This window comes from Saccopteryx bilineata, chromosome 8, assembly GCF_036850765.1.
Source record: "Saccopteryx bilineata isolate mSacBil1 chromosome 8, mSacBil1_pri_phased_curated, whole genome shotgun sequence".
In the NCBI taxonomy this organism is placed as follows: Eukaryota; Metazoa; Chordata; class Mammalia; order Chiroptera; family Emballonuridae; genus Saccopteryx; species Saccopteryx bilineata.
The window spans coordinates 5,783,900-5,798,496 of record NC_089497.1 but is presented as its reverse complement, the minus strand read 5'-3'; positions in this window follow the sequence as shown (position 1 = coordinate 5,798,496).

The following is a 14,597-nucleotide window of genomic DNA, read 5'->3' as shown; positions in this document are numbered from 1 at the left end:
TCTCTATAAGACACACCCAGTTTTTAGACACCAAATTAAAAAAAAAAAAAAAAAGTGTGTCGTATACAGAGGGAAATACACTACTTAGGGCAAGGTCCAGAACTTCCATCCCTGTGGTGTCAGAATGTGCCACCCTCTCAGCACGTGGATGTGCTTACCAACCTCAAACATCTCTCAACCTAAACTTCAGAGCAGGGGTAGTCCACCTTTTTATATCATACTTACCGCCCACTTTTATATCTGTTAGTAGTAAAATTTTCTAACTGCCCACCAGTTCCACAGTAACGGTGATTTATAAAGTAGGGAAGTCACTTTATAAAATTTATAAAGCAGAGTTACAGCAAGTTAAAGTATATAATAATAATTACTTACCAAGTACTTTATGTCGGATTTTCACTAAATTTGGCAGAATAAATCTTTATAAAACAACTTACTATAGTTAAATCTATCTTTTCATTTATACTTTGGTTGCTCCGCTACTGCCCACCATGAAAGCTGGAACGCCCCTCACTAGTGGGCGGTAGGGACCAGGTTGACTACCACTGCTTTGGAGCATTTATCACATAGGCATTGCAGATGGTTGGCTCATTTTTTAGCCTCTCCCACCTCTCTGAAGGACAGGAAGTCCCGTTTCTAATCAGACTTTATTCTTTTTAGTGACCAACCCCCATCCCACAGCCCACTGAGATTGTCTCATTAAAACAAAAGGCACTCTTATAACCCAGGAAATTCCAAAGGATTTAAAAACTCTATTTAAGACATTCTTATTACCCAGGAAATCACAAAGGTTTTGGGACATTTGTATCAGGAACAGGCTGATACAGAGAGTACCTTGTCCCTTGCCATCCTCACCAGAGCTGCCTCACCATCTTCTTTTGTCTGGATTACTGTAATCATCTACTAATTGATCTCCTTGTGTTGTTGTAGAGTTTTAACCAAGCAAGGGTGCAATTAAATTGAAGTTTTTAAAATTTCTCACCATTGCTGTTATATGGAGATTACCCTGGAGTAGGGGTGAAGGTTGGATCAAGAAAAAAATGCAGGGATTTGCTATGACCCGACTATTTTACTACTTCATTGTGGCTAAGGGTGCCTCTGCCTTTATTTGTGTAAAAGAAAAATTGCACTGGACCAGTTAAACAGTCAGAAAGACTTTATTCAAGACTATTGCAGCACGGGAGAGAAATTGAACTCAACTCCTCTGAGACATTTAAATAGCAGGAGAGATTTAAGCACTGAAGTGAGCTAGTAGAAATGTTCGTAGAAATGCTAGAGGACGTTGCGGGGAAATTGGCCAATGTGATTAGGTAATCTGTGTTTGCTAATTGGCATTTCTTAAAAGTTAAGCTCCTAGCCTCCTATAGAGGTTGGAAGATAGAGTGTTGTCTTTCTTGATTACAATTCAAAAGGGTGGCTTCCGGTTCTGTCAAAAAAAAAAGTCTTTCCTGAGTGGTAGAAGATTTACATCTTAAAGGAGTAAAACAAAAGAACTTCACAGGCAAGTTTTTAAAGTAAATGCTCTAAGAAAAGGAAGGTCAAAGAAAATGGTCAGGAAGAAACTCATTTAAGACTTAGTCATACTGACAGGAACATTAAGTCCATACTAGTCATCTACTGTTACTAATATTATCACATTAGTTGATTCATTGCCATTCTCAGGATGACTAAATTCAGAAGACAGTATTGCTCAATGCCAGGAAGAAAACCCTCTCTTATTCGTTGTACACTTAAAATTATAGTCACTCTAGTTCTTGAGAGGGCTGGAATCTATAATCGACCACAGTAACAGGGTTGATAGGGAATTTGCAGGCCACGGTCTTTGGAGCAAGGGTAAGGGTACATTCACTCTGTTTAAAACAATAGAATAAATGTTTATAGTAAAGCACAGATACTTGGGAGGTGATACATCCCACAGGATAACGAATTCTTTCAGGTTGCTAAGGGTAGTATAAGGAGGTGTAGCAACCTGAAACTGGACACTAAGCTAGACAATAAGAAAGTACTTCTAAGTGTAGGGTTGATCAGAGTTTGGAGTAATTTGTGGGGAAGAGGTCATTAAGGTCCCATCACTAGGAGTACTCAAGAGTAATTAGATGAATATAGATTGCTATAGACGGCCACCGTGACCAGGTCAAATCCACAGTGATACAGAGGAGCAAAGTGGGACTCTGAAGGTGTTTGTTTACCCCCTCTAGGGTAACATCCACCTGATTTTACAAAACAGCAAAAACAAAAGCATCGTAATTTGTAATATTAACTTATAATCGAGGATTTCTACAACAAAAGTGCTTCACCCCGTGCTCCTTTCAGCCAGCGTTTAGAGGGTAGCTGTTTGCACCAGTGAAGAGAGAGAATAAGGCGCCCATTTCGCATCCTGAGGAATTAATTCGCAGCCAATGTGCTTATATTAACAAATTGTGATTTGGTTAGGAAACAGCCTGAGCGGTACTTTGTGTCTCCTTAATAGCTTTATTTAACAACTCAGTTTAGCTGGGGTTTTTTTGCTTCGTTTTCATGCTCTTTCCGTTCTTTTAAGTATGAGCAGTATTTTAAATTTAACAGCGTATTGATGCTTGCATTTAACTTTTATTTGATTTAGTTAATTTTATTCAAAAACGGTTTGAGTGGCAACAGATTGTTTCGTGAATAATGTGAAGGAAACGCGATGACATTCCTGTGCCTAGGATTGATATCCTATCTTAAGGGAACACGAGGCAGGCTCTCTTTGCTCGGAGGTAAGTTCTGTAGTGTTCATCTGAATTGCTCAGAGCACCGTCGTTCTTGCCCGAACAGAAGACAGTCTACATACAGGTAGGGATTCACTCACTGCAGACTTTGGTCAGGGAGGTGGGTTCCCCTCGGTGTCTGGCCTCCTCCGCTCCCTGGCCGTGGGTTGCATGTAGCCAGTGGACCAACAGGACAGAGCGCTCTTCTGTGCCAGGACCTATCTGTCCCGCATGCCTCCCCTCCCAAGAGGCATCATCTGGGACAACACTGGCCACGCCTTTGTGGAACCCCACCCCCCTGGGAGGTGTGAACACTCAACAGGTAAACAGACCGGTAAGTATGTAAAAGAGTGTCAGGAATGGACAAGAATCAATGAGGAAAATGAGACAAAACGTGGTGGCCTGTGCAGTCCGGGTGGAGTCCTCCTCTCTGAGGAGGAGACGTTGGAGCAGAAACCTTCATCTTTAGGAGGAAAATCGCAGGCAGGGTGAAGAGCGAGTGTGGACACGGGACACCGGCCGGCATGCTGGAAGGCGCGGGTCAGTCCGGTCTTGGACTCTTCTAGGCCTCTGGGTGGTAATTTCTAAACCTTTGGAAGTCATGGCTCCTGGAAGCATTTTTGTTTGCTTGGGTGCACTGGGCCAGCCAGCTAGTAGCAACGTGATTTAGCGTGCCGGTTTTGCATCACGCTGTATTTGTTGACCTCTAGAGAGGTTGGAAGACTGAAATCAGCCACCTGGGCACTTACTCATGCTTACATGATGGAGTCCCAGGGAAATGTCCGGACACTGAGGCTTGGCAGAGCTTCCCTGGGCGACAATACCCATGGATTTTGTGAAATTAGCTTACGCCTTCACAAGAAAACTCCATATTGGTACTTTGGATCTAGATTCTGCTATACATATTTTTCCCTTGCCTGCTACAAATCTGGAGCTTTTCTCTGTAATAAACCATAAGCGGCACTATCACCATTGGCATCAGCAGTAAAGGCCATCTTGTGTGAACTGTGGTCACTCTAACTTCACAGAGAGAAAGTATTGCTCATCCAGATCGAGTTACGGTAGCCACTCATCACACAGGACTGTTGAGCTCTTGAACTATAGATAGTGCCACTAACAAAGTGAACCTCAAATTTCATTTAATTTTAACCAAATCAAGTTTAAAAACAAAAAACAACGCAATTTTTAAAATACTGATTGCGGGTTGAAATTTTATTTTGCCTATGTTGGGTTAAATAAAATATATTAACATTAAGTTAATTTCTTTTTGTGGTAGGTTGAATAATGGCTTCCAAAGATATCCAGGCCCTAATTCCAGGGACCTGTGAATGTTAGTTTTCATGGTAATGGACGTTACCAATGTGATTAAATTCAGAATATTTTAAAATTAATTTTTTATTAAATCTATTGGGGTCATGTTGGTTAATAAGATTATATAGGTTTAAAGCATAGATTTTTATGATACATGATCTGTATACTGCATTGAGTGCCCATCACACAAAGTTAAATCCTGTTTTGTCACCAGAAGTTTGTCCCCTTTTACCTTCTACTATCCTCTGTCCCCCTCCTCTCTGGTAACTGCCATACTGTTATCTGTCTATGAGCCTCAGTTTGATATTCCCACATATAAGTGAAATCACATGGGTCTTAGCTTTTTCTGACTGACCTCTTTTGCTCTGCGTACTATTCTCAAGGTCCAGCCGCGTTGTTTTAAATGGCGGTATTTAGTTTTTTCTTATGGTTCAGTAGCATTCTGTAGTATATATGTAGCACGTCTTCTTCATCCAATCCTCTATCAAAGGACAACTTTGGTTGTTTCCAGGTTGGCCATGGTGAATAATGCTGCGGCGAGCAGACGGGCACATGTATCTTCGCAAAAGAAATGTTCTCAGATTTTTCGAGTAGGCACCCACAAGAGGGGTTGCTGGGTCCCATGGTAACTCTATTCTTAATTTTTTAAAGAACTTCCAGACTGTTTCCCGTAGTGGCTGCACCAGTTCACATCCCCACCCACAGTGAATGAGGGTGTTCCTTTTCTCCACAGCCTCTCCAACTCCTGTTAGGATCTGCATTATTGATAACAGTCATTCTAACAGATGGGAGGTGGTATCTCACTGTGGTTCTGGTTTGCCTTTCCCTAATAGCAAGTGAAGTTGAGCATCCTTTCATGTGTCTGTTAGCCATTGGTGAAACAAGAACCTTAAGATGGAGATTTTACCCTGGATTATCCCAGTGGGTCTCATAAAATTAAAAGCATCTTTGGTAAAAAACAAACAAACAAACAAAAAGCAGCAGGAGATCCGAGTAAGTAGTGGGAGACAAGACCATGGAAGCAAGAAGTTGGACTGATGTGAGAGGGGAGACCATGAGCCAAGGAATGCAGGAGGCATTCAAAGACTAAACAGGCAAGGAGACGGATTCTCCCCACAGAGGTTCGAGAAAGATCAGTCCCTTTTAGTACCTTGATTATAGCCCAGTGAGACTCAGTTCAGATGTCTGACCTCAAGAACAGTTAAACTGCTTAAGCCACTAAGTTTGTGCTAATTTATTCAAACAGCAATAGAAAACTATGTGATAGAATTCCTTGGCTTTTTAATTTTTGTTACTATAAAATTTAAAATGATCTCTATGGCTCAAGTTATAGTTATATTGGACGGTTCTGGCTTACGTATCTATTTTTATTGTATTCTAATAACATTTTTTATTTTCATAATTATGATTAATTATTTCAGTGTAAGTCTTTCACTTAGTGTCCCCACAGGGAAGTCTTCTTCATAGGTTTTAACTAATTGGTGATATTCAAATGCTCTGAATTTTTCCAGATGATGGTAGGGATAAAGAAGTATTAGACCCACTCAAGCTTCTGATGTGACCTGAGGTGGCTATGTAGGAGTTCATCAAGAACAAACATAAGGAGGCTGGTTGAACATAGGCTTTATGAGCAATGGAGTATTGAGATGAAGCTTTGATGATAGATAAAATCACCAGTGGAGAGTGGTGATTTTGAGTAAGAACAGGTCATAGGGAGTGAAGAGAACATGGAATAGAAGTAGAAAGGAGGCTGAAAGTTAAAACACCACAGATAAAATTGCAAAATATATTTAATTTCCTTGTCTACTGTAACTAATCTAAAGTGACCAGCAAACTGTGCTCTTCTGGGTGGGAGGGCTGATAGAGGGACGAGGGTTATGAGAAAACAAATAAACTGCTCACAGATTGTCAATATCCTATTGGCCTTTTTCAGGCAAAAAAAAAATTGGGTAGAAAAGAAATGGGAAATCTTTGACTAAAGAGGTGGAAGTGTATGAGAACTTGAAATAGATAATGAACTTGAATGACTTGGTGCTTGCTCATGGCAGCGGGTGCTGAAAACCCAAGATCAAGGGCGTAGCTTCAGGAGGTTGAAAACAAAGAGCAGTGAAGGTTTCTGAGGAGGGCAACAATATGATGAAAAAGATGTTCAGGAAGGTTCTCACAGAAACATTTTTCATACCGGCTTAATAGAAGGTGGGTGGGACTACAGTGACCAAACAATGAGCCAGGATCTGTTAGTTACACGCTAGGTGGGAGCTCCCTGGGGCCTGGATGAGGCGAGAGGGCAGTGTCATTAGACAATCTCACCTAGAGAGCCCCAAACCACTCATCCACTAATGAGTAATCGTTTTCCTAACCCGAAAGATTCTGGTTTTTTCTCTTAAGAACTTCCTTATAACATTTTACAAATTATTCAAATAACCCACCAGCTTGAGCTTTATTACTAATATGAAGATGGTAGCTATACTTTAAATCCTTCCCTAGGGTGGATAATAGTATAGTCTAAAGCAGGGGTCGGGAACCTATGGCTCGTGAGCCAGATGTGGTTCTTTTAATGGCTGCATCTGGCTCGCAGAGAAATATCTAATGAAAAAAATAATAACATTAAAAATATAAAACATTCTCATGTATTACAATCCATTCATTTCCTACCGCTCATGTTCATGGTTGTGGGTGGCTGGAGCCAATCACAGCTGTCCTCCGGGACAACACCAAATTTTTATTGGATAATGTATAACGTACACAGGTCATTGTATGGCTCTCACGGAGTTACATTTTAAAATATGTGGCATTCATTGCTCTCTCAGCCAAAAGGTTCCCGACCCCTGTTGTAAAGGAAACTAGCTATGGAATGAATACAATTTGAGTTCAAACACTACCACTTACCTGCAAGTTACATCAGGTCTGTGGGCCTCAGTTTCCTTCTCGACAAAACAGGGTCATTAATTCTTTTACAAAATCTTATCTTGAAGATTAAAAGAGCAATAATATACTTATTCAGCATAGCATAACAAGGTTCAGGAGAATGTGAGAGTATTTTATTCATCTGAATCCCATAAATCCAATTATATAACTTATGCAAAAATAGAAAGAGAGAGAGAATTTTCTTTGTTTCAGATTAGACTAATCTCCGCTATCCCAGGAGGGGCCCACAACAAAAATGCAGAAGGAATCAGAGGGAAATAATTCTCGACCTGTGTCTTGATAAGGATCAGATCCCTAGAGGTTTAAGAGCAGCCCAGTGTTGACAACCAGACTGTTGTCTTACTCGCTGACTTGAGAACCCAATCCCGGATTAAATGCCACTTCAGTGTAGATGTGTTGTTGTGCCAGTTCAGTTTCAAGTCTTCCATAGAGCACCCACTCAAGAAAAAGGGATTAAATCCTATGATCATCAACATCAATATGGCGTCCGGATGAGATCCCCCTTGTCAGTCAGCATCCTGTATGCCGACATCCCTCTCCGCTGGTGATGAAGGTGAGACCTCGGTTTACACCTTGCGGGGTCTAATTAGCAAGAAGCCACCCTGCCGAGTAGCATGGCAATGTTTCCCTCCGCTGGGGGCTGACTTGCAGTTCAGCACCCCGCCAGTTCTTCTGTTACAAAGGCTGCGATCATTAGGTGACTGATTATATTGAATTGAACTGAAAAGCTTTCTTCCCCCCCCCCCCCAAAGGTGAATAAATACCTCACATTTGCCGGCAATTCTTTTTGATTCAGAATAAAATAGGCTTTGTCCGGGCAGATGTACAGCTATATTACCTGATGTAGTCATTTTATTTCTTTTCATACTTTTATTGTGTTCTCTACATAGATAATATATGTATCTCTTGATTTGCTTTGTTAGAGACTGTAAATGAAACTTCCCAAAGCCATCTTGAAAATCATGTAGTGAGGCAAGAGTTGGAAACATTTTTTTTCTCCTTATCATCATTGTTGCTTTCAGTTGAATAAATGTACATTTCTTGCTGACTGCAAAAAAAGCCATTAAAAAGCTGTTCCCAGCTAAAAGGTTTCAACACATAGGGAATTATATCACTCGTTTTATTTTCCCCCTTAGCAGAGACAGACATGGGTCGAATAGCCAAATCAAACAACATTTGTTTGAATGATCTGTAATCAGCACTGCTGTTGTCCACGGATGGTGTGAACAGTTTTTACGCTCTTAACACCTCGTACCTGAAAAAGTGCACATGTTGCTCCCAGTGTGAGCACAAGCATTCTAATGTTAACATCATAGTCAAATAATGAGTAAATATCATGTTAATACGTCTGTCAACTGTGAATACAGTGTGATGATAAAAAATGCAGTCTGAATAACAAACATCAAGCACAAATGGTAGAAGAGAAACAAAGAAAGAAGAACTATTAAGTTCAGTGGTGAATGGCAACAACCTACCGTGAAGACGGAAGAGAAATAGATACAAGGTGCATCATCACGTGACTTTCCCCTCCGACCTGCACGGTTTCCTGACAGAAAGTCAGGTCCATATCTCTTCCTCCTCTTATTTGTAACACATTTCCCGAATTCTAACATTAAAATGCTGAAAGGGTTTTACACACTAGTGTATTTCTAATTGTGATGAATTCACTCCACTTCAGAAAACATTGAAGTTGAGCTATCCAGCAGCTGGTCTATTTTTTGCACAGTTCCAGATATCACTGGGATGTAAGTTACTCAGGAAAAACAACACTATTTTCTTGGCTTTAGGATCTGTGAAATGCTTTCCATCTAAATCCTTGTTTTATTTTCACAACAATCAAATCATTGATTTATCATCCCCGACTCCCTTTCCCTGCCAAGTGGATTCCTTTCAGACCTTCCTTCCTGGAAATGATCATCCATCCTACTGGGACTGTCCCTGCCTTGGGTTACATCTCAATGTGCAACAGCATCAATATGTCCACTTTTCTTAAAATGCAACGCAAAATAAAACCTGCAGGAAGCACTGAATGTCACAAGAACGAGGACTCTTCCCATTGTGTGGGGCTTTGGGTCAGAAGTGGGGCATGCTTCTGTGCAAGGAAATTTGTAAATTGACACCTTCTAGTTCCCCAACATTACTGACTTATCGAATGTAGGAATGGTGGAGGAAGAAGGACACAGTATCTTCAATCGTTCACAGAAAATGTGTTCATGCTGTTATTTAAATGTGTTTTTTTTTTTAATTAAATGCCACAGTGAGAAAATGAGCAGAGTAAGAACTACGTTGCTCTGACGAAATGCCTTTTCCTTTTTCTCTATGAAGTCAGAACACTGACCACAATACGTCCTGCTCTAGAAAAAGTAAAATGGAAAGAACGTTGACTGATTGGGTTGCATAAAGATTAGTGTGGTCGGAAAGGAATGGTTCGGAATCCAGTTTACTTTACATGAGCAAAATCACTTATCTCAAATCTCAGGAGTTGGCGCAATTTGATTTTCTCCACGGCCAATTCCATTTGGGATCAGGAAATGGTTACAGAATTCCACAGGCACCTGTATTTATAAAAGTAGGAATTCAAAGTTTCAGCTTTTTTTCTTCAGAACTGCTTCCCTAGCATTGTAGAGAGAGAAAAAACATACTGCAAGCAGAAACGGTTTACAAGTAATCCCATTTATAAAAATGTAAATAGGATCGTTTTTTCCTATTATTGAAAAGAATACATTGCTTCTGCAGAAAGTTCAAGGAATATTCAGTAAGTATAAAGAAGGGAAGTACAGAGAAGTCCAAAGAGGAATGTAAATCACCTGTACTGCCACAACACAGGACTCACTTCCGGGAACCTCTTCTTGCGGAGTTTCTGTGACTTGAATAATTCACAGCGCGGCGTGACCAGACACAGGCCTGCAGCAGCAGCATTAGCAGCCAAGACAAGTTCCGGCTATCAATCAAGCAAGAGTTTAAAAGCTATTGAAGGTCTGGTACCATCTGCTCTCCCTCCAGATGTGCCCAGGTGAGAAGCGGGAAGCTTTACCTTATGAATGTCAAATGTCTGAGCACGTGGAAAGCCTCAGTTAAGGAAAAGCACAGACCTGAGCATTTTTTTAAAAAGATAAGGAAGGGGGGATGAGATATTCCATTACTGAGCATTTTTAAGTTTCTAAACCCCAGGCTTAGTTAGTTGTGACCTTATTTTACTCTCCAACCCAATGCGGGTGAAAGCTCGTCTCTCACACAGACTGGCCGTCCCCTCCAACCTCATAAGAAACGCCTGCGCCAGTGTTGAAATAGGCGGTTTGTTCTGAGACTTCTCATTTCTTTCCGGAGGTCGTCTAGTCCGGTCTCATATGGGCTGGGTTCTAGCGTGTTCTGGGCCCCACCCCTGGCCCGGTTTCGTGTGCTCCTCCTAAATCCCCGGAGCTCCCACCTGTTTCTGGTCCCGTCGCCACCTTCAGTCATACTAGCAAGCTAGTGCCTGGGCTCTTCCCACCACGTGGGGCACGTTAGTCCTGTGAGTTGCACAAGTGGGCCTGCCGCCCTCTCTCCCGTCTGCCCGCTGCCGGATTCAGCGTATCCCAGAGGAGATACGAGCGCAGTGTGCCTCCCTGGCTGTTCCCGTCTTTGACACTGCGAACGGCCGATGAGTGACTAATACAGAGTAGGAGATCAGATATTAAGCCTTTAGGATTAGAGGTTACCACAAAGGCTGGACGTATACTGCTCGCAAGAAATTAGGGGATATTTCACAATGAATAGGAAGCTATAAAATATCCCCTAATTTTTGTGAGCAGTGTCCCACTGTAAGAGAAAGAGACTCAGGGAACAAACAGTAGGATGTGGTCCATACTTCTATAATCAGAATCAATTAACAATGTAAAAAATCATAGGCCACGTACCAGTCATTGGCCAGGGCCTGCCATAAAACTGTCTGGACTTGGTTCATAACCTGGCATTGTGGAAGGGGATGACCTGAATTATATATTAGCAACTTCCTGCCTCAAACATATAGCAAAATTAAAAACATTATACATGCAAATGGTACGAATACAAAGAAAAAATATCACCATTCTATTATCAGAAAGACATCTTTTGCCAGTGACACTTTTTAATAAAAACTAATATTGACTGATAAATCTGAGAGCCAGATGGACCCATTGGAGCATGCTTCTCACCCTTAAATTACTTCGTAGCTCTCTCTCTCTCTCTTTTGCATTAAAAAAAAATACTGTTAGCCCAAGTTGTGTAAGGGGATTTAGTCATAATTTCTTGCCCTGAATAAAATGTGGTCTCTCCTCTTTTTTGAAATGAATCTCCCCCCACCCCCCCACCCCCGCGCCTTTATTCTAATACCGCCTACATCCTTAAAGGCTTTGTGCCATTATTGATGCTTTCCCCATTGTCCCATTGTGTCTTTAACCTTTTCCCATTCACAGTTCCTGCCTACTCTACCTATGAACGTGTCAGGTTTCCCTTTTCCTAAGAAGATTTTCCCCACGTGTTTGCATCCTCACACTTCCAGATAGAATGCTCGACAATCGTCCCTCACTCTTTGCGTGGCTGACGAGTCCCCCTGGCTTTAAGACCTGGTACTGCACTGGGTTGGCCCCTCTGAAGGTAAAAATGATGCTCGCTAATGTTTTGGTGTAAATTTATCGTATAAATTATAACAATAGCTTTGATAAGCTCTAAAAGAAAATAATATCTCTCTCTCTCTCTTTTATTTTGACCAGAAAATCCACTCTTCTGAATGCATCCTAGGGGAAAAAAATGAGATTTTGTTTAAGCACTTAGCTTTCAGGAGGATTATTATAGCAACATCAATAATATAAAATTGGAAAGGAACAATGAGAGGCATAAGGATTTAACGGGGAGAGGTGAGACTATCATTATTTGCTGATAATATCCTCGGCTATGTAGATAACCCAAGAGATCAACAAGAAAGATCTTAGTTCAAATAAGAAAATTGACCAAGTTTGTTGAATACAAGATCAGCTAAAAAGAAAACAATAGACTTATTCTATGGCAATAATAATAACTAACTAGAAAATATAGTAAGCAATGACATGTTATTTACAATAGCAAAGTAACCCTTAATAAAATGACACAATTATTTGTGAGCAAATGATTCAGAAAAATATAAACTTATCATGACTCACTCTCATAATAAAACATATAATCGTTATATAGTACAGACACAGTACTAGACAGAATAGATATAAAAACAGAATGGAGGACCCAGAAATATACTCCTGGCCCTGGCTGGTGACTCAGTGGATAGAGTATCAGTCCAGTGTATGGATGTCCCAGGTCTGATCCCCAGTCAGGACTCATCGGAGATGTGACCATCAGCTTCCCACTCCCTTTCTCTTCTTGTCCCCTCCTGCAGCCAGTAGCTCAATTGGTTACAGCATATCCCCAGGCACTGAGGATAGCTCCTTTAGAGCACCCCAATGTCAGGCACTAAAAATAGCTCTTTACTTGAGCATCAGCCTGATGGGGTTGCTGGTAGAATCCCTGTTGGGGTGTATGTGGGAGTCTGTCTTACTATCTCCCCTTCTCTCTCCTAAAAATTAAAATTAGGTGTATAGTATTGAGTATGTAAAACACAGTTTATTCTTGTATTATTATTTATCAATTATTATTTATCAATTACGTATTATTTGCTATAAAACAACTGTAAACCTACTCTTACCCCATGTTGTATATGGGAATTGATATGTAAATGTGGCAACACAAATCAATGGGGAAAGAATAAATTATTTAGAAATTACTATTGAAAAGACCGGTACATTATACAGGAGGGAAAATCTGAATCCTTTTCTTACTTCTTTTACAAAGTTGCACTCCATATGAGTAGGAGGCCTGCCCATAGAGGAAATCTATAAAGTCAGTACAAGAAAATAGGAGAATACCCTAGCAACCTTGAAGGAAGGAAGAAATTTTCATAGATGACTGTGAAAGTACAAATGATAAAGAGAAAAAAATAGTTGATTTAACTCAGAGTATAGATCTCTGCTTAAAGTAAGCCATCTTCAACAGAATTAATGGAGAGTTGTAGATAGAAAAAGGTTTCATAATATATAACACACCAAGAGGTAAATATACCAAAACATACAAAGAACTGTCTGCAAATCAAGAAGACAGTAAACTTAATCCAAAAATGGGCAAAGGGTATGTAAAGCCAGTAGCCATGGCCACCATCACAGCCACCTGGCCCAGGCAGGTTCGCATTGGGTTCGGACAGACGGTAATGAAACAATGGAGCCAAAAACTGGTGGGCCATTACCTTTAATCCTAGCTTGCACCCAGCGGGCAAGTAAGAACACACACTGGGCTCCAAAACCCACTCGTTCAGTGCTCACAAAGCTATTGACTTATCTGAGTTTCCTAGAATCTAAAATTTCTAACCTCACCAGCCTTATTCACCTCTGTTTCCCATCTCCTTTTCTCTACACAAATTCTGCACAGACTGGCTTCTCACTCAGCACTCCGCCATCTTGGCTGCTTCCCCTCTCCTCCACGTGGCCTTTCTCTGCTCTCCTCCCTGCTCTCTCAGAACATAATCACTCTTTTCTCAAACAACATGATCTCTCCTTTTTAAAACCCTTTGGTGCAAAAGCCCTCCCCCAACACACGTTAATACAATCATGCCCATCCCAAGCAAGAAGGGCAATTAACACTATCACCTGGGCGACAGGCTTCCACATGGGCAGCGCCATCTTTAACAAAGTGAGCATAATATATTTTATCTGCCCAACAGGGTATGAATTGGAAATTCCCAAAACGAGGAAACTAAATGGATAACAAAAATATGAAGAGACGTTTTAATTCACCAGGAATCAAAATATACCAATTACAATAATGGTGAAATACCACTTTGCCCCTATCAAATTGTAAAACTTTAAAAAATGAAATAACATTAAGGATTATCAAGTATAGAACCAGTGACCTTTCTATACCCCTGGGTTAGGTATTCTGGAGTGCAGTCTGGTTAGACTTAGTGGTATTGCAACAATCTGTAATCTACAGCCCAATTCATGGGTATATAGTCCAGATGATCTCTCCCAAATTCATTCTCCAGCCTGGAACCCTCACCTGAACCATTGACTCTGCCAGTTAAATGTCTCCACTATAGAAAATGTCAGAAATTAAACTCTCTGCTCTCACCCTGCTCCCTAGCCTGCCTCATTGCCATGTTTTCCTGACTCAGAAAAGAGGACCCACCTTCTTTTGAATGCTCAGTCACCATGCTGTCATTCTTGACTTTTGTCTTTCTCTTACTTGTGTTAAAATATAGTTTTCTAATGTAAAAAGCATGGCTCTCATGCGAGTATAAAATGAACACGTGTCAAAAGACGTACATGAGGGAACAGGAAGAGGTATTTTTAAGAAAGTTAAATAAGAAATTTGAGAAAACATTGCTGGGTTAGATATGACATCGATTAATAATCCATAGAACATCAAACTATCAATTTGGGGGTTGTGCTTTCCACTAGAAAAATTTATTTGCGTCTCTACTAAACAGAAGTCTACAAGGTAACATGTAACTTCACTAAGCCCAGGACCTCTAATCCAGATCAAGTCCATACACCTATCTAACATTTAGGTGGGTCTTTGTTCCTATAAAGTATT